The sequence below is a fragment of the Mustela nigripes genome, chromosome X (genome assembly GCF_022355385.1).
Source record: "Mustela nigripes isolate SB6536 chromosome X, MUSNIG.SB6536, whole genome shotgun sequence".
In the NCBI taxonomy this organism is placed as follows: domain Eukaryota; kingdom Metazoa; phylum Chordata; class Mammalia; order Carnivora; family Mustelidae; genus Mustela; species Mustela nigripes.
In genome coordinates, this window is record NC_081575.1 from 65,912,067 (window position 1) to 65,930,086 (window position 18,020).

An 18,020-nucleotide genomic window follows, 5' to 3' on the forward strand; every position below is an offset into this window, starting at 1 on the left:
TGGAGTCAAAGTGCCCAAAAGGAGAAATTCATACCAAAAGAAAACAAGAAAAGATCACAAAGATCTAATCGAAACAGATATAAATAATATGCCTGATGGAGAATTTAAAACAACAATCGTAAAGTCCCTGGGCTTGAGAAAAGCATGAAAGACATCAGGGAGATCTTTACCACCAAGAGGAGAGTTAAGAAACAATCAAGCAGAAATGAGAAATGTAATAACTGAGATTTGAAACTGACTGGATGTAATGATGACAAGGATGGAAGAAGTGGACATCCAAATCCAGGAAGCTCCGAGAACTCCCACCAAAATCAAAAAAAGAAGCTAGTAACAAGACATATTATAGTTAAATCTGAAAAATATACTGATAAAGGAAAAATTCTAAAAGCATGACAAAGAAAGTCCCTAACTTACGAAGACCCATAAAATTAACTGCAGATCTCTCCATAGAAACTTGGCAAGCCAAAAAAGAATGGCATGATATACTCAATGAGCTGAATGGGAAATTATCTGCAGCCAGCAATACTCTATCCGGCCAAGTTATCTTTCAGAATAGAAGGAGAAATTTTCCCAAACAAAAACTAGAGTTCATGACCACTAAACCCTGCAAGAAAGATTAAAGGAGACTCTTTGGCTGGGAAAGAAAAAGCAGAAGTGACAAAGACTAGAAAGGGACAGAGAAAATCTCCAGAAACAATGATAAAACAAGTAATAAAATGCCACTAAATTCATATCTATCAATAACTACTTTGAATGTAAATGGACTAAATTTGGCAATTAAAAGACACAGGATATCAGAAAGGATAAAAGAAACAAGACCCATCTGTATGCTGCCCACAAGAAACTCATTTTAGACCTAAACACACTTGCAGATTGAAAGTGAGTGAATGGAGAAATACTTACCATGCAATGAATGTCAAAAGCAACCCGGAGTAGCAATACTTAAACCAGAAAAACTAGATTTTAAACCGAACACTATAACAAGAGATGGAGGACACAGTATCATAATAAAGGGGACAATTCATACAAGAAGATCTAACAATCAAAGTATTTCTGCCGCCAACTTGGGAGCAAGCAAATATATACAACAATTAATAACCAACATAGGGAAAGCATGGATAAAAATACAGCAAAGAGTAGGACTTTAATACCCCCACTTATATCAATGGATGGATCATCTAAGCAGAAAATCAACAAGGAAACAATGGCTTTGAATGACAAATTGGACCAGATGGACTTAGTAGATATATTCAGAACATTTTATCCCAAAGCAGAATACACATTCTTTTCAAGTACGCATAAGACATTCTGTAGAACAGATCACATATTAGGTCACAAACCAGGCCTCAATATACAATGCACCTTTTCCGACCACAACACTATGAAAACTGAAGTCAAGCACAAGAAAAAATTTGGGAAGACCACTAATACATGGAGGTTAAACATCATAAGTTGTCAACCAGGAAATTAAAGAAGAAATTAAAAAATACATGGAAACAAATGAAAATGAAAACACAATGGTCTAAAGCCTTTGGGAAGCAGCAAAAGCCATCACAAGAGGGAAGTATTCAGCAACACAGCGTATCTCAAGAACCAAGAAAAATCTCAATACACAACCTAACCTTAGGTTGGAAAAATCTCAAATACACAACCTAACCTAAAGGAGTTAGAAAAAGAGAAACGAAAGAGTACAGTCCTCAGAAAAAGGGAAATAATAAAAATTAGAACAGAAATAAAGGATACTAAAACAAACAAACAAACAAAAAAAACCCAGAACAAATGAATGAAACCAGGAGCTGTTTCTTTGAAAATATTAAAAAAATCAGGGGCACCTGGGTGGCTCAGTGGGTTAAGCCTCTGCCTTCAGCTCAGGTCATGATCTCAGGATCCTGGGACTGAGCCCCACATCAAGCTCTCTGCTCATCCAGTAGCCTGCTTCCACTTCTCTCTATGCCTGCCTCTCTGCCTACTTTTGATCTCTGTTAAATAATTAAATAAAATTTAAAAAAAAAAATTGACAAACCCCTAAACCAGATTAACCAAAAAAAGGAGAAAGGACCCAAATAAATAAAATCACAAGTGAAAGATGAGAAAGAACACCAACACCACAGAAATCCAAACAATTATAAGAGAATATTATGAAAAATTAAATGTCAACAAATTGAACAATAAGGAAGAAATGGATAAATTCTTAGAAACATATAAACAACCAAAACTGAAACAGCAAGAAATAGAAAACTTGATCATTAACCAGTAAAGAAACTGAATCAGTAATCAAAAATCTCCCAACAAACAAAAGTCCAGGGCCAGATGGCTTCACAAGGGAATTCTACTGAGCATTTAAAGAATTAATTCCTATTCTTCTGAAGCTGCTCCAAAAAAACAAAAATGAAAACTTCCAAACTCATCCTATGAGGCCAATATTATCTTGATTCCAAAACCAGACAAAAACTCCACTAAAAACGAAAAATACAAACCAATATTACTGATGAACATGGATGCAAAAATTCTCAACAAAATACCAGCAAATCAAATCCAATAATACATGAAAAGAATGAAAGAATGATTTCACCATGATCAAGTCGGATTTATTTGGGGGCTGCAACAACAGTCATTCAATATTTTCAAATCAACATGACACACTACATTAATAAAAGAAAAAGGGGGTCACCTGGGTGGCTCAGTCATTAAGCAACTGCCTTCGGCTCAGGTCATGATCCCAGGGTCCTGGAATCGAGCCCCACGTCAGGCACCCTGCTCTGCAGGAAGACTGCTTCTCCCTCCCCCACTCCCCCTGCTTGTGTTCCCTCTCTCGCTAGGTCTCTGTCAAATAAAAAAAATCTTAAAAAAAAAAAAAAAAGAAAGAAAGAAAAAGGATGAGACCATATGATCCTCTCAACAGATGCAGAAAAAGCATCTGACAAAGTACAAGATCCACTCATGATAAAAACTCTCAACAAAGTAGAGACAGAAGGAACATACCTCAGTGTAAAATCCATATACAAAAAGCCCATTTTCAATGGGCAAAAACTGAGAGCTCTTCCTCTATGGTCTGGAAAAAGACACAGATGTCCACTCTTACGACTGTTATTTAACACAGTATTGAAGTCTAGCCACAGCAATTAGACAGCAAAAGGAAAAGGCATCCAAACAGGCAAGGAAGAAAGTCACACTTAGACTATCTGCAGGAGACATGATACTCCATACAGAAAACCCAAAAGACTCCACCAAAAAATTGCTAAAACTGACATATGTGGGATATAAAATCAATATAGAGAAATCTGGGGTGCCTGGGTGGCTCAGTGGGTTAAGCCACTGTCTTCGGCTTAGGTCATGATCTCAGCGTGCTGAGATTGAGCCCCGCATCAGGCTCTCTGCTCAGCAGGGAGCCTGCTTCCTCCTCTTCTCTCTCTCTACCTGCCTCTCTTCCTGCCTGTGATCTCTCTTTCTGTCAAATAAATAAATAAATAATCTTTTAAAAAAAAGAGAGAGAGAAATCTGTTCCACTTCTGTACACCAATAAAGCAGTAGCAGAAAGGGAAATCTAGGAATCAATCCCATTTAAAATTGCACCAAAACCATAAGACACCAACAAATAAACCTAACTGAAGAGATATAAGAGTATACTCAGAAAACTAAAACACTGATGAAAGAAACTGATTTTAGACATGACTCCAACAAAAACACAAAACACAACCACTATGAAGTTATTCACACCACTATATGTAATCGTGAAAAAACTAAAAGTTTCATTAGGATGTAAGGACCTATTTAGCCAGAGCGATTCCATCCAGTTAAACTGATTTTGTTGTTTATGCAGTAAAACTTAAACTAACCCTGCTCCCCCCACCCCAGGGGAACCTACTTAAAAGCAAGTCCAGGAAACCTGTAAAACATGGTCTACCAGTCCCAGATAACAGAGCCCAAATACAAGGGTGGGTCAGGTCGGGTAGAGATAAGAGAGCCCCCCATGCAGGGATGAGTTGGGCCAGGTGGAGACATCCAATCAGTGGGGCGCACATACTGTCTCCCTAGCTACCAAGGAGTGTGGGCCCCGCCTTTTGGGACGCCAATTCTGACCAAGGTGATAGGTTAGTTTGAATAGCTACTATGGGGTGAATTGTATTCAATTGGTCCACCCATGTGTTACCTAGCATGACTGTGCAGCTTTCTCTGTGTGTTACAATCTCATTGGCCACCTGCATGCAGCCAGCCTCAACCACATGGCCTTTGCTCTATAAAAGTTAGTCTGTAAGGCAGGGAGGGGTCGCTCTCTGTAAGAGGCAGCCCCGATCGGTAGGTTTGATTCTCAATGCTTGGCACGAAATAAAGCTTTGCTTGACCTTCGCTTTGTATCGCTCTCATTCCTTTGATTACAGACCCAGCAAGGAGAGGCTTGGGGGTGCCAGGGTCCAGGGAACAAGCACCACGTCGGGCTCCAGGCTCACCAGGAGTCTGCTTGTCCCAATCCCTCCACCCCCCACCCCTGCTCCTCCTCTCTCTCTCTCTCTCTCTCTCTCTCTCTCAAATAAATAAAATCTTTAAATAAAAAAGCAGAGGCTTATTTAAATATGGTACACACATACGGGGATAAAAGGTTCAGCCATTGCAAATAGATACGTAGCTGTGTTTTTATGCATTTTGTATGCATATGTATACACACATGACCACGGTTTGTTGTTAAATGCAAAAAATTTATCATGTTTGGTAAAATCCTTCATTTGTTTAAAACTACATTCAGGGGTGCCTGGGTGGCTCAGTCGGTTAAGCATCTGCCTTTGGCCCAGGTCATGATCCCAGTGTTCTGGAACGGAGCCCCACATCCGGCTCCTTGCTCAGTAGGGAGGCTGCTTCTCCCTCTCCCTCTGCCTGCTGCTCTCCCTGCTTATACTCGCTCTATCTGTGTCAAATAAATAAATAAAAGCTTAAAAAAAAAAAAAAAACTACATTCAACTGGTGAAGCTGTAGGATATAGGTACTCTCACATATTGCTGGTATGAATGCTAAGTGTACAATCATTTGGAGGGATATTTGGCAATACTTAACAAGACCACCTTTAAAAGCAACTAACAACTCTCATGGAAGTCTACACCACAGATACATCTTCAACAATACAAAATATATATAAACAAAGCTTTTCTCTATAACCTAGTCGTTTGCAATTGGAAAACATTGAAAAATATCTAAATGCCCACATACATAGTTAACTAAACAATAGTGTATCCAACAAGGAGATAAAAAGGCAGCAGTAAAACAAAATGAAACAAAATAAGAATGAGGAAGATCTCTATTACCTGATACAGAGTAACTTCTTGAGAATATACTGAAATGGAAAATAAGAAAGGTCAAATTCCAAAAGAATAGCTATAGTCTGCAACCTTTCATGTAAGAAAAAAAAAGGATATACAAAAATACACATGTATCAGTTCGCTTCTGCAGAAGAAATTCAAGAAGTATAAAGCAGAAACTACCAAGACTGATTATATACAGGGAGTGGTTAGGAATGTTTTTCCTATGTATAATATGAGGAATGGAGTGACACTTTCTTTATAAACCTTCTCATATAGGTCTAACATCTGGAACCATGGTAATATTTCACATAACCAAAATATAAATACATATTTCAACATAACCAACATATGGGAGGAAACCCAAAATGGAATACAAAAAATAACCAACTGAATTGTAAAACAAATGGATAACATAAGGATATTTAACCGGGCAGATAAGAAAAGAACTGACTTAAGTAACTTTAGAAACAGTATTTTTGACTATATACTGTAAGACTGAAGACATATTGTACACAAATACTGTACTCTAATTAGGAAATTTGCTCTCTGAAGGGGTATGTTTTGGTAATTTTGAAATTGTTTCAAATATAGAAACAATCAAAAAACTTCTAACATTCTAAAATCAAGCAAGTATATATACCTATATATATATATACATATATATATCAAGGATAATGAGAATAAGGTTTTTCACTTTCATAAAAAGGAATTACAATAAAGAAAAATGGGAAGACTAGAAGAGAAAGAAGCCCGTGCTTTTATCTGGAATCACACATATTAATATGAATTCATGGTTTTACAGACACACACAACCACACATAACACATATGTACAGAAGATACTTATAGAAAGAAGGATGTCTACACGTGATTATAAACATATACTTTGTTGACTGAGAGGACCTAAAAACAATGATACCACATAGATGTGTGTTTTTGAGTACACAATACAGAGTACACAATGAGTACACAAATACTGTTTTCTAAAAACCATTCTCCAGTAGGAATCAGGATTCCTTAGAAAAATGGTTGATTCTAGAGTTGGGTAGGGAAAAAAACCAGATGTGTCTAATACATACTGTGCTGTGAGAAAGGAGTACAATGCTCAAAAAACATGGGAGCATATCAAAAGGACACAGGAGCCAACATGAAGAAAAGGCCAGTGGCTAAACCTGAGAGCCATTACAACAAAATGACAGCATGAAGATTATAACCAAAAGAATGAAATAAGTATCAATGAGTCCATACTAATAAATATCTGATTAAGTAAATAAAATGGGGAGAAGGAACAGCTATTCCTTTCAGATTTCCAATTGTTTTTTAAAGATTTTATTTATTTATTTGACAGACCAGAGATCACAAGTAGGCAGAGAGGCAGGCAGAGAGAGAGAGGAGGAAGCAGACTCTCCACCGAGGTTTAAGCCCGATGCAGGGCTGATCCCAGGACCCTGAGACCATGATTTGAGCTGAAGGCAGAGGCTTTAACCCACTGAGCCACCCAGATGCCCCTCAGATTGCCAATTATTAAAGAATGAATAATGGAAATCCTAAATAACCTTGAAACACTAACATAATCATTGTGAAAGGTAAGAGGCATGGACGGATAGAATCAGTGGGTAAAAAGTATTAGAAACATGACGTTTGCACAATCTCAAAGTATATCCCCACAAGATACATATAAAATTCAAAGTAAAAAGCAGTAACTTTATAGTAGCATACTTTGGTACACTTTAACCAAGAGATGAAAGTTAACATGTATTAAGATACAATGACAACATGTACATATGATAAACAGAGAATGGGACAGCATTACTTTTGTAGCATTATTGCCAAGGTTGCATAACATGACCTAAATTGTGAAAAACCCCAACAAGGGGCACCTGGGTGGCTTTGTCAGTTAAGTGTCTAACTCTTGATCTCCGCTCAGGTCATGATCTCAGGGTCATGAGTTCAAACACCGCACTGGACTCCACACTGGGCATTGGACTCCACACTGGGCGTAGAGCCTACTTAAAAAAAAAAGATTACAGTTCTTAAAACTATCTGATAATGACCTTAAAATAACTATAAAAATGCTGGAAAAAATACTGAGATAAACTTTCTTGCAACAAATACTGAAAGTGAAAATCTTGTTAACAGGCAATCAAAAAAGTGAAAATTCTGGGGGCGCCTAAGTGGCTCAGTGGGTTAAGCCTCTGCCTTTGGCTCAGATCATAATCTCAGGGTCCTGGGATCAAGCCCCAAGTTGGGCTCTCTGTTTGGTGGGGAGCCTGCTTCCCCCTCTCTCTCTGCCTGCCTCTCTGCCCACTTGTGATCTCTCTATCAAATAAATAAATAAAATCTTTTTTAAAAATAAAATCTTTTTAAAAATTAAAGTTAAAAATACAGTAACTAAAAGTGATTTAAAATTAAATTACAGTAACTAAAATTTAAAAATAAATGGACAGATTCAACAGCACAATAGAGATGGCAAAGGAACATAAAGAGATAAATAGAAACCATCCAATACTAACAGAGAAAATATTGAGCATAAATGTACAAAGGCTTAGGGAATGATGAGACAATAACAAAAGGATAAGAGAAAAGAGTGTAGGACTGAAAATACTTGAGAAAATAAATGCCTGAAAACTTCCTAAATTTTGCAACAGACACAGACCTACAGATTCAAGAAACTTAGAAAACTTAAGAAATGATAAACACAGAGAAATCCACAATCAGATATACCATAATACAACTGCCGAAAAGTGAAGCTAAAGAAACTATTATAAAAGCACCAAGAGAAAAATAAAATACTGCCACATAAAGGTATAATGATTCAAATAAATGATGTCCCATCAGAAACCACAAAAGCCAGAAGAAAGTGTCACACATGTTTATATGGCTGAAAGAAAGAAAATGTCAGCCTAAAATAATCTATCCAGAAAAATTACCAGCAGGAATGGAAGTAAAACAAAGACATTCATTCTCACATTAGAGAAAACTAAGAGTATATAGCCCCTGAGAGCTTCTCTGTAAGAATTGTTACAAAAAAAGTTCTTTATGTAGAAGGGAAATACCAGAAAGAAACCTGAATCATCAAGAATAAAGAGTAACAGAAATATTTATCTGGATAATGCAACAGATTATTTATCTCTCTTGAATTATTTAAATTTGTTTCAAGGTTAAAAACAAAAGATATGAACATCTTCTGATAATTTTCAATGTATACCAATGCAGTACTTGACATTACAGCATGAAAGAAAGTTAAAGGACGTAAAAGATGTTATCGTTTCTACATTCCAAAATTATAGGATAAACTAGACAGAAAAACTTAAGAACACAAAGTGTAACCCCTAAAGCAATTACTTAAAAAGGCTACATAAAAAGATATAGTAAAAAATAATAAAATAAATGGAAAACTGAAAAGTACTGAAATAACCCAAAAGATGGTAGAAAGGGGGGAAAAGAGGAACAAAGAGAAACCAATGAATAAAGTAGTAAACCTAAATCCAAACATATCAAATTTACATTAAATATGAATTGCCTAACCACTAAAACTCAAAAACAAGAGACTGTCAGGATGATTAAAAAAAAAAAAGAAAGAAAAGAAAAGAAAAAAAAACTTAAACCATGACACAATATCCTGTCTCCAAGAAACAGACTTCAAATATATTGATATATGAAGACTAAAAGTAAAGGAATGAGAAAATACACAGCATGCAAAGACCAACCAAAGAAAAGGACTGGTTATATCATACATAAAATGCAAAAACATATTTCAGGGCAAAGAAAATTACCAGAAATAATGAGGGGAATTACATAATAAGACAAGGGCCAATTCAACAAGAAGCCACAGCAGGGCTAAAAGTATATGTACCTAATAGAGATTCATAATACATGAAACAAAAACTGACAAAAGAAACACAAATCAATGGTATAAACACTCAATCCAACAACAACAGGATTCACATTCTTTTTAAGTATATAAGGAACACTCATGTAAAGCAAAGCCTAACATACATAAAAAACAGTATAGAAAGTATTACCTCAAACCATAATATAATTAAACTAGAAATTAATAACAAAAGAAGATAGGAAACTCTCTCAACATTTTAAAAGTTAAAAATCAATTATACTTTTCATTCTCAGAAGTGGAAATTTTTTTTATATTTTTCATACTTCAACTTAACATTTTCAGTCTTTCCTCTACATTGACAGTAAGTTTAAAATCCTTAAACCATTAATTCTATCATCTATGTCATTCTGAAGCCAGCTTCAAGTGATAGATTTCTCTCCTCATATTCTCCAGATCTATGCAGGCCTGACATTTTTTTTAATCTGCTTTATTCACTTTTCGAAGTAAACCTTGTTACCTTCTCAGTCTTTTCCAACATACTTTGAGTCAAAAATTACTGGCATAAGTTAGTTATACAATCCAATGTAAAAATTGGGCAGAAGATCTGAATAGACATTTTTCCAAAGAAAATAACCAGATAACCAACATGTACATGAAAAGATGAGATGCTCAACATCACTAATCATCAGCAAATAAAAAAAACCACAATGAGATATCACCTCATACCTATTAGAATGATTATTATTAAAAAGACAAGAAGTAGCAAGTGTTTGTGAGGATGTGGAGAAAAAGGAACCCTTGTACACTACTGGTGGAAATGTAAACTGGGGGAGCCACTACTGAAAACATTATGGAGGTTCCTCAAAAAATCAAAAACAGAACCACCACATGATCCAACAAGTCCCCCTTCTGAGTATATATACAAGAGAATTTAAATCAGGATCTCCAAGATATATATACACTTCCACCTTCCTCCGCAGCATTATTTACAATAGCCAAGATAAGGAAACAACCTAAATGTCCACTGATGAATGAATGTATTAAGAAAGGGTGGTGTATATTATACAATGAAATACTATTCAGCCATAAAAAAAATGAAATTTTGCCATTTGCAACAACATGAATGGACCTCAAGAGCATTATGCTAGATGAAATAACGCAGACAGAGAAAGACAAGTACTGTATTGAGCTCTATGTGAAATCTAAAACAGCAGTAACAAAACCAAGTTCACAAATACAGAGAAGAGACTGGTGGTTGCCAGAGGTATGGAGAATGGGGGGAAGGGGAGCAATGGGAGGCAGGGATGGGTGAAGGGGAATCAAACAGTAAAACGGAAAAAAAGGAAATTCAATACTAAAACCCTATTTGAAACTACACCTCTGTGGCCCATCTTGACAGATATAAAATAATACTATATGAAGTATCATTAAAGAGGAAAAATGAAATATAAAATGTTATTTTTAAGAAAAGTTGACTATAACTACACAGAATGTATACGTGTACATTAGTAAAGATAAATTATTTTGAATGTAAAAAGGCTTAATATTTCTTCTTTTTGGTAAATTTAAGTTTGGAAAGAAATTAAAATGGAAGGAAGAGATGTGCATAAGAATGCATACAAAAAAAAATTATTTGCATAAGATAGTTGTAGTTTTTCTCATACATCAGTCACCAATATTTTTTGTTCAGTGTGCTTTTTTCTGCCTTTTAAGTTCATTAAGTGGTAAGATGTAAAAAGATTATTATTATTCCATGTTTAAGAGGAATGCTATAACATAAAATCTTTTCTCACTTATTGCTGATGAGGGGGTGGTGGCAGCATAATGTGGAGTTACAGGTACAGAGATGTTTAAGGGTAAGCAAGCTCTGATGAAGAACTGGTGAGTAAATATTTTAGTCTTTGCACGCTATATGATTACCGTCTTAGTTACTCAAGTCTGCTGTTGTACAATGGAAGACTCCATAGACAACGGGCATGCAGGTAAATATAATTGTATACCAGTATAACTACTTATGAACACTGAAATTTGAACGTCACATGATTTTCGTGAGTTAAGAAACACAATTCTCCTTGTGAATTTTTAAACCACTTAAAACTGTAAAACTACTCATAGTTTTCTAGTCATACAAAGTCAGACAACAGGCTAGATTTGACCCACACACCATACTTTGAAGAACCTTAGGACTCAAATCATAAAGAGTATGTTCTCCAACACAACAGAATTTTTAAAAATCGAAACCAAAAGAAAAATTGGCGATTCCACAAATATTAGGAAATTAAATGATACATTTCTAAATTACCCATGAGTCAAAGAAGAAATCACAAGCAAATTTTTTTCACAAGCAAAATTAATAAAAAGTACTATGAACTGAATTATAATACAATCACAGTATCAAATGTATGAGACAAGAGGACAACACCAAAAATGGTGGAATAGGGAACTCCTAGAATCCATCCCTCCACTGAAATTATTAAAGTGGCCAAAAAAAAATGTAAGAATCAACTTTTAGAAGTCTAGAACCTAATCAGAAACTTACTACTCTCAGGACAGTGCTCAAAGAAGAAAGGGGCTGTAAATTTTGTCATTTAAAGAAATCTTATCAGGTCACTACCTGACAACAAAGATAATGGCAGGAGACTTTAGTGACCACATATGACAAAGAATATAGTCTGCAAAAACAGTTTAGACTTCAAACAAGTGGACTATCATTAAACAAGTGGATGACTGCACCCCCACAATAAGCAACAACACAAACCCTGGTGACGGGGAATACTCTGATTTCCAGAGCCACCATATAACAAAATTCAAAGTGTGCCTATTTATCAAGGCAAATTTTCACTAAAAAATTATTAGGCATATAAACAAACAAGTAGGTATGACCCATTCACAGAAAGAAGTAAGTTAGCAGAAAGTGTCCCCAAAGAAGGCCAAACATTAGACTTTATAAAAAAATCAACTTTCATAAATATGCCAAAGAGCTAACAGAAACCAGGAACAAAAACTAAAGAAAACCAGGAGAACAGAAGATCAATAAACAGAAAACAACAATAAAGAAACAGAAGTTATAAAAAGGAACCAAATACAAATTCTGAAACTGAAAAGCACAGTAACTGAAATGAAAAATTCCCTGTATTTTAGAGGGGTTCAACATAAAATTTCAATAGGCTGAAGAAAGAATAAATGACCATGAAGATAGTTAAATTAAGATTACCTAGTATGAGAAATGGAAAAAGAAAAAACTGAAGAAAAATTAAGACTCTAAGAGACAACACCAAGCGTAGCAACATATGCAAAATGAGAGGTCCAGAACAAAATAAGAGAGTCATAAAGAATTTAACAGTAACCAATCTACATAACTTAAAAAATTCAATGAACCCCGAAGAGAATAAACTCAAAGATATTCCAAATAGAAATTCCCCAAAAGAATCCTACAATCAAGAAAAGAGAAGCAACCCATCATCAGAGATCATGGAGGCCAGAAGGCCATGCAATGACATATTTAAAGTGCTGAAAGAAAAAAGCTGTCAACCAACAATTCTGTATCTGATAAAAAATAGTCTTTCAAAAATAAAAGAAAGAGATCAGCTTATGGCATGACAGTATGAGGAGCTCCAGTGACCTGCTGCTCCCCACTGAAACTGATGAAAACTGTTTTGTTTTGTTTTGTTTTAAGCCATGTAAAGCCTCTGGAAACTGATCTAAGGATAAACAGTAAATGAAGAAACACATATTCAAGGACGACTTCAAAAATGCACTAAGAAAGATGAGTCTGATTTGAACAAATACCTCCCTCTCTCATCTCAGCTCAAGAAAGCAGAATCTCCATTCCAGGTTCCTGCAACCAAGAATATAGGGCTCCCTTTCCGCCCCTCCCCCAGGTCCAGAGTTCAGAGTGCTTTCTTCCCAGGAAGAACCGTTTCTCATCCAGCCCCTAGCTGCCTATTAATAGGGTTGAGTCCTGGGCAAGTGTGGTTGAGAGGTAGGGGTTCTAGCCCTTCCAGCCTCCACTGGTGGAATCTATATTTTATTGGGTATGGTGCATGGAAAAGACCCGGAATCTTATCATCCCTGCCTGGGTTGTGAGGAGAGAAAAGCAAACCCAGATGACCTCTGGCTATACCATACACCCCTGAGAGTACTGTCACTCAGAGTGAAACTTGCTGTTGTTCCTACCCCACCTCCAGAGACCAGGCTCAAGCAGACATTAAAACAGAAAGCTCTTAATTTCTTCCCAAAGGGACTGACTGCATTTACAAGAGCATGGAGAAGGTCAAGCCTTAAGGAGTCCTAAAAAGCAAATGAGGTTGTAGCAAAAGCCCACTAGCAGATTCAAAAATATAGAGGCTAAACTCTACGTAGGTAAACTAGCTTGCAGGGGAGAGGTGGGGACTGAAACAACTGCAAGGAGCCCTTCTAGGGTCAAAATAAGTATCAAACACTATCCTCAAAAACTAGTTCTTCAAAGGACCCGTATTTTGATGGGATTAACTTTTAAAAGTAGTTTATGCCCCCGGGCATTATGGAAAACCAGTGAACAATTAGTTCCCAGCAAGCTGATCTCTGGGCTGCTGGGTGTGGTAAGGGAAAGACAGCCCTAACAAAACCAGTCATCCCAGGGTGATTGTGGGCATATTCAAATTGCCCCTCCCTATGGACCACCTCTGAGGACTAACTTGTGGGAAAGAAGACAACAATGAGATACAACTTCACATCCACTAGGATGGCTAGAATTGGATGAAGTCAAATGACAAATGTTGGTGAGAATGCAGACAAGTTAGAGCCCTCCTACGCTGTTGCTGTCAATGTAAAATGGTTGCCACCATTTTGGAAAAGAGTTGGGCAGTTTCTCAAAAAATTAAACATAGCTACCGTAAGACCCAGCAAAAACACTCTAAAGTATACACATAGAGAAATGAAAACATGTCTACAAAGAAATTTGTACATGAATATTTTAGCTGAATTATTCTTAATAGCCTAAAGGTGGAAACAACCTAAATGCCCATCAATGAATAAATGCATAAACAAAATGTGGTATATCCATAATGTGTAACACTCATCAGCCACAAACAGAATGAAGTACTGATACATGCTACAACATGGATGAACGTTGGAGCACTATGCTAAGTAAAAGAAGCCAATCACAACAGACCACATACTATATTATTCCATTCATAGAGAATGTTCAAAACTAGGACATCAATAGAGACAAAAAGTAGATTAATGATTACTTAGGGCTGGGGAGATAGGACTCAAGGAGATCTGGGTCCATGCTAAAAAGTGCATGACTTCCTGAGGAGATGAAAATATTCTAAAATGACTGCAGTGATAGCTGTACATAGATTAAAAACCACTGAACTATACACTTTAAACGGTTAACTGTATGGTGTGTGAATTATATTTCTGTCAAAAGAACTGAAAGGAGAAATTAAGGCATTTCCAGATAAAGAAAACAAGAGGGATTTTGTTGCTAATAGACCTACCCTAAAAGAACTGCCAAAGGGACTTCTTCAGGCTAAAATGGAAAGATAATAGAAAGTAATATGAAATAGGAAATAACAGAAAGTATTTGAAGAAATAAAGAACATAGGTAAAAATAACTATACAGATAACTATAAAAGCCAGTACCAGTCCTATTTTGTTTTTGGTTTGCAACTCCTATTTTTTTTTTTTTTTTTATATGGCCTACAAAGAAATGGACAAGCTGATCCTAAAATTCATACGGAATTGCAGGGGGCCCACAAAGCCAAAACAATCTTGAAAAAGAACAAAACTGGAGGAGCGATACTTTGCAATTTTAAAACTTACTACAATCTAGAATAATCAAAATAGTGTGGTACTAGCAAAAGGACAGATATAGAGACAAATGGAATAAATCTGAAAGACCTTAAATAAACCTATACATCTGTGGCTAACTGATTTCAACTGATTGCAACAACAATGCCAACACCATTCAATAGGGAATGCACGGTCTCTTCAACATACGATGCTGGGACAACTGGCTATATGCATGTAAAAGAATGCAGCTGGACCTCACACCATCTACAAAAATGAACTCAAAATGGATCAATGACATTAAATACAAGAGCTAAAACCGTAAAACATTTAGAAGAATACACAGAGATAAATCTTCATGACTTTGGATTTAACAAAAAATTTCTTCGATTTGACACCAAAAGCACAAGCATCAAAAGAAATAGACAAACTGGACTTCAAATTTAAAAAAAAAAATTGTACAGCAAACCAAAGGACATTATAAAGAATGAAAAATACCTACAGAATGGAAAAAAAACTTCCAAACCATATATATAACAGTTCAGAATATATAAAGAATTCTTAAAACTCAACAAATATACCCAATTAAAAAATGGACAAAGGACCTGAACAGACATTTCTGCAAAGAAAATATACAAATGGTTAACAAGTACATGAAAACATGCCCCAAATCATTCTTTAGGAAAATGCAAATCTAACCCATGACATACTTCAAACATACTAAAATGGTTTTAATTTTCTTAGAAAAAGCAAAACAAAACAAAATAACAAGTGTTGGCAAGGAAGCACAGTAATTCTACGTTTAACCTACAGAGAAATCGCAAAACCATGCTGCACCATTTTATACCCCAAAAGCAATGTACAAGGGTTCCGATTTTTCTACTTCCTTACCAACACTTATTTCCTGTTTTTGTTTTTCTTTTAATTAGATTCTGCCTTCAACTTAGAAGAAACTTCAAACGGCCCCGTTACTGTAATCCAGGTAAGAGGCACTTAAAAATTAATCCTTTTTATTGACTTTTTTTTTTTAATTCTCTTCAGAACTTTTTTTAAAAATAACCCATCTTAGAAGTAGTTCACATGTCACAAAAGTTTAAGAAATGCATGGGAAATATAATCACTGTTTAAATAATGGTTACCTCTGCAGATGAAGGAAGAAGAGAGATGACTCCAGGAATGGGTACACAGAGAACTTCAACTATCATAGTCATGTATTATTTTTATGTTTGGATGATGAAAACAGAGGTTCACTGTTTTTTGTTTTGTTTTGGGGGGGGGCATCTCTTGTGTTATTCTTTACATGTCTGTATATTTCAAGTACTTATTTCATAACATATGTGGAAACCCCCCCCAAAAAAGGACAAAAAAAAGTTAATCTTACATTCTCTCATCACCCCTCCCACCAAAGACACAGGAATATATTGGGCATCTGCAACTTACTTTTCTCACATAACAATCTAACATACGCTAGATCAAAAAGTGTGTAAAGAGGTAAATCTGTTTCTACAGCTGCAAAATATTTCATAACACGAAGGTCCCACAATTTATTCCAACAATCTATAGATGGCTATACAGATTGTTTCCAGTTACTCGTCATAAAAACAAAGCTGCACATTTTTTACTGTCTTCCCCAAACATGTTATGCTTAATATAAATTTATTTTCATCAACATATATGAACACGGAATATCTACTTCTTTTCCTACTCAGTGAGAAATCAAGGCAATAATCCACGAAATAATGTAACAATTCCCCCCAAAGATTACCTGTACACCGACGCACACACCTACGTCTGACATAACATGTGCTTCTGGAACAAATGTTAAAATGCCCAGAAGTTCTCATCTGAAGCATAAGGGACATTAAAAAAAAATTTTTTTTAATCTAGCCCATGAATATGTTACAAACTGAGTATCAAAACCACAACGTCTGCACGCGAAATACAGTACGAAGAACGTAAGAGAAAGTAGGTCCAAGAGGTTAGGCTGCTCCTGAAAGCCCTCTGGGGACACAAAATCTTTCATTTTAAGCCCACGTGGTGTCAATAAAAACCCATTTAAATGAGGAAAAAATGAGAGGAAAACGGCCCAGAATCCCTCCTAATACCCACAACCGTCTAGCTTTTTCAGTGGTGGTAAGGTGACTAAAGAAAGAGAAATTACTCTCCGATATTTTATAGCGAAGCGGGAGAGAAAAATGAGAAAACAGGCCGGCTCCTCCCCCCACTTAGGCAGGCCACGCAATCCTGAAGTGTGTAGCCTTACTAACGGACACTTTCCCAGCTGACGTGAAGCTCAGCACTCACCACAAAACAAAAGTTGGCGAGCTTCTGTACTTTCCTCAGATTTGCTCTTTGGCTGCTTTCCACACCTGGTAGGCCAGCAGTACTTTTCCTCCGCACGCACGCCGCCATCTTATGTCTTAGTTGAGCTCTAGCGGGAGAAAAGCCGGAGCGGCGTCACAGCCAAATAGGTCCGCGCCTAACCGCGGTGCACTGCCGAAATGGCTCCGCCCGCAACGTGATCCGGCTTCCCGGCGGCCCTACCCCCAGTTTTCCAGAGCGCTTGCGTATTCTCTTACGGCCTTTATCTTCATCGAAATTGCCTCGTCCTTCCTCCTTTTCTTTCTTCCTTTTTCTTTTTCTATTCCAAATTTCTTTTGCCTTTGCCTCCACTCCTTTCTTCTTTCTACATTATAGATCTCTCTCGTTCTCAACTTTCAGTTACCTCACAGGTGTACGGCATTTTATGACAAAACTGCCTTTCTGTAATTTTGCCAAATTATTGTAATACTATAAGGTAAGCTGGGAACTGATTTTCCCAATTTTATAAATGAGGAAACTAAGGCCCAGAAGAGGTAAGCCAATTTTCCAAAAGCTGTAACAGCTAGTAAGTGCTAATAAGAGTGGACAGAACCTTAACTTTTTTTGCGCCGTGCTGCTAGAGATCAAAGTCTACTTCATCCAACTAATGAAAAATTGGAAAACTAAAGACAGAAATAGGAAGGGTTAGGCCTAAATTCATACAGTGAGTTAGTGACAAAACTGGATTCAAAACAAGTTGCTTCCTTGTTTAATTCTGTAACAGTAAGCATCTTCATAAGGGGTTTGGGACGCTGTTCT

At 36.4% G+C, this 18,020-nt stretch overlaps 1 long non-coding RNA gene across 6 annotated transcripts in view; it reads right to left on the reverse strand.

The window, feature by feature from the left end:
- Window positions 1-17,356, reverse strand: part of LOC132006786 (uncharacterized) — a 126,817-nt gene extending 109,461 nt beyond the window's left edge. For 4 of the 6 annotated variants that reach the window (XR_009401224.1, XR_009401225.1, XR_009401227.1 and 1 more), the window contains exon 1: window positions 17,205-17,352. This is a non-coding gene — a long non-coding RNA (uncharacterized LOC132006786). Of the gene's footprint in view, window positions 1-17,204 lie in introns of all 6 variants that reach the window. The other 2 variants (XR_009401226.1, XR_009401229.1) reach the window with 2 other exon arrangements.
- Window positions 17,357-18,020: the final 664 nt, after the last annotated feature.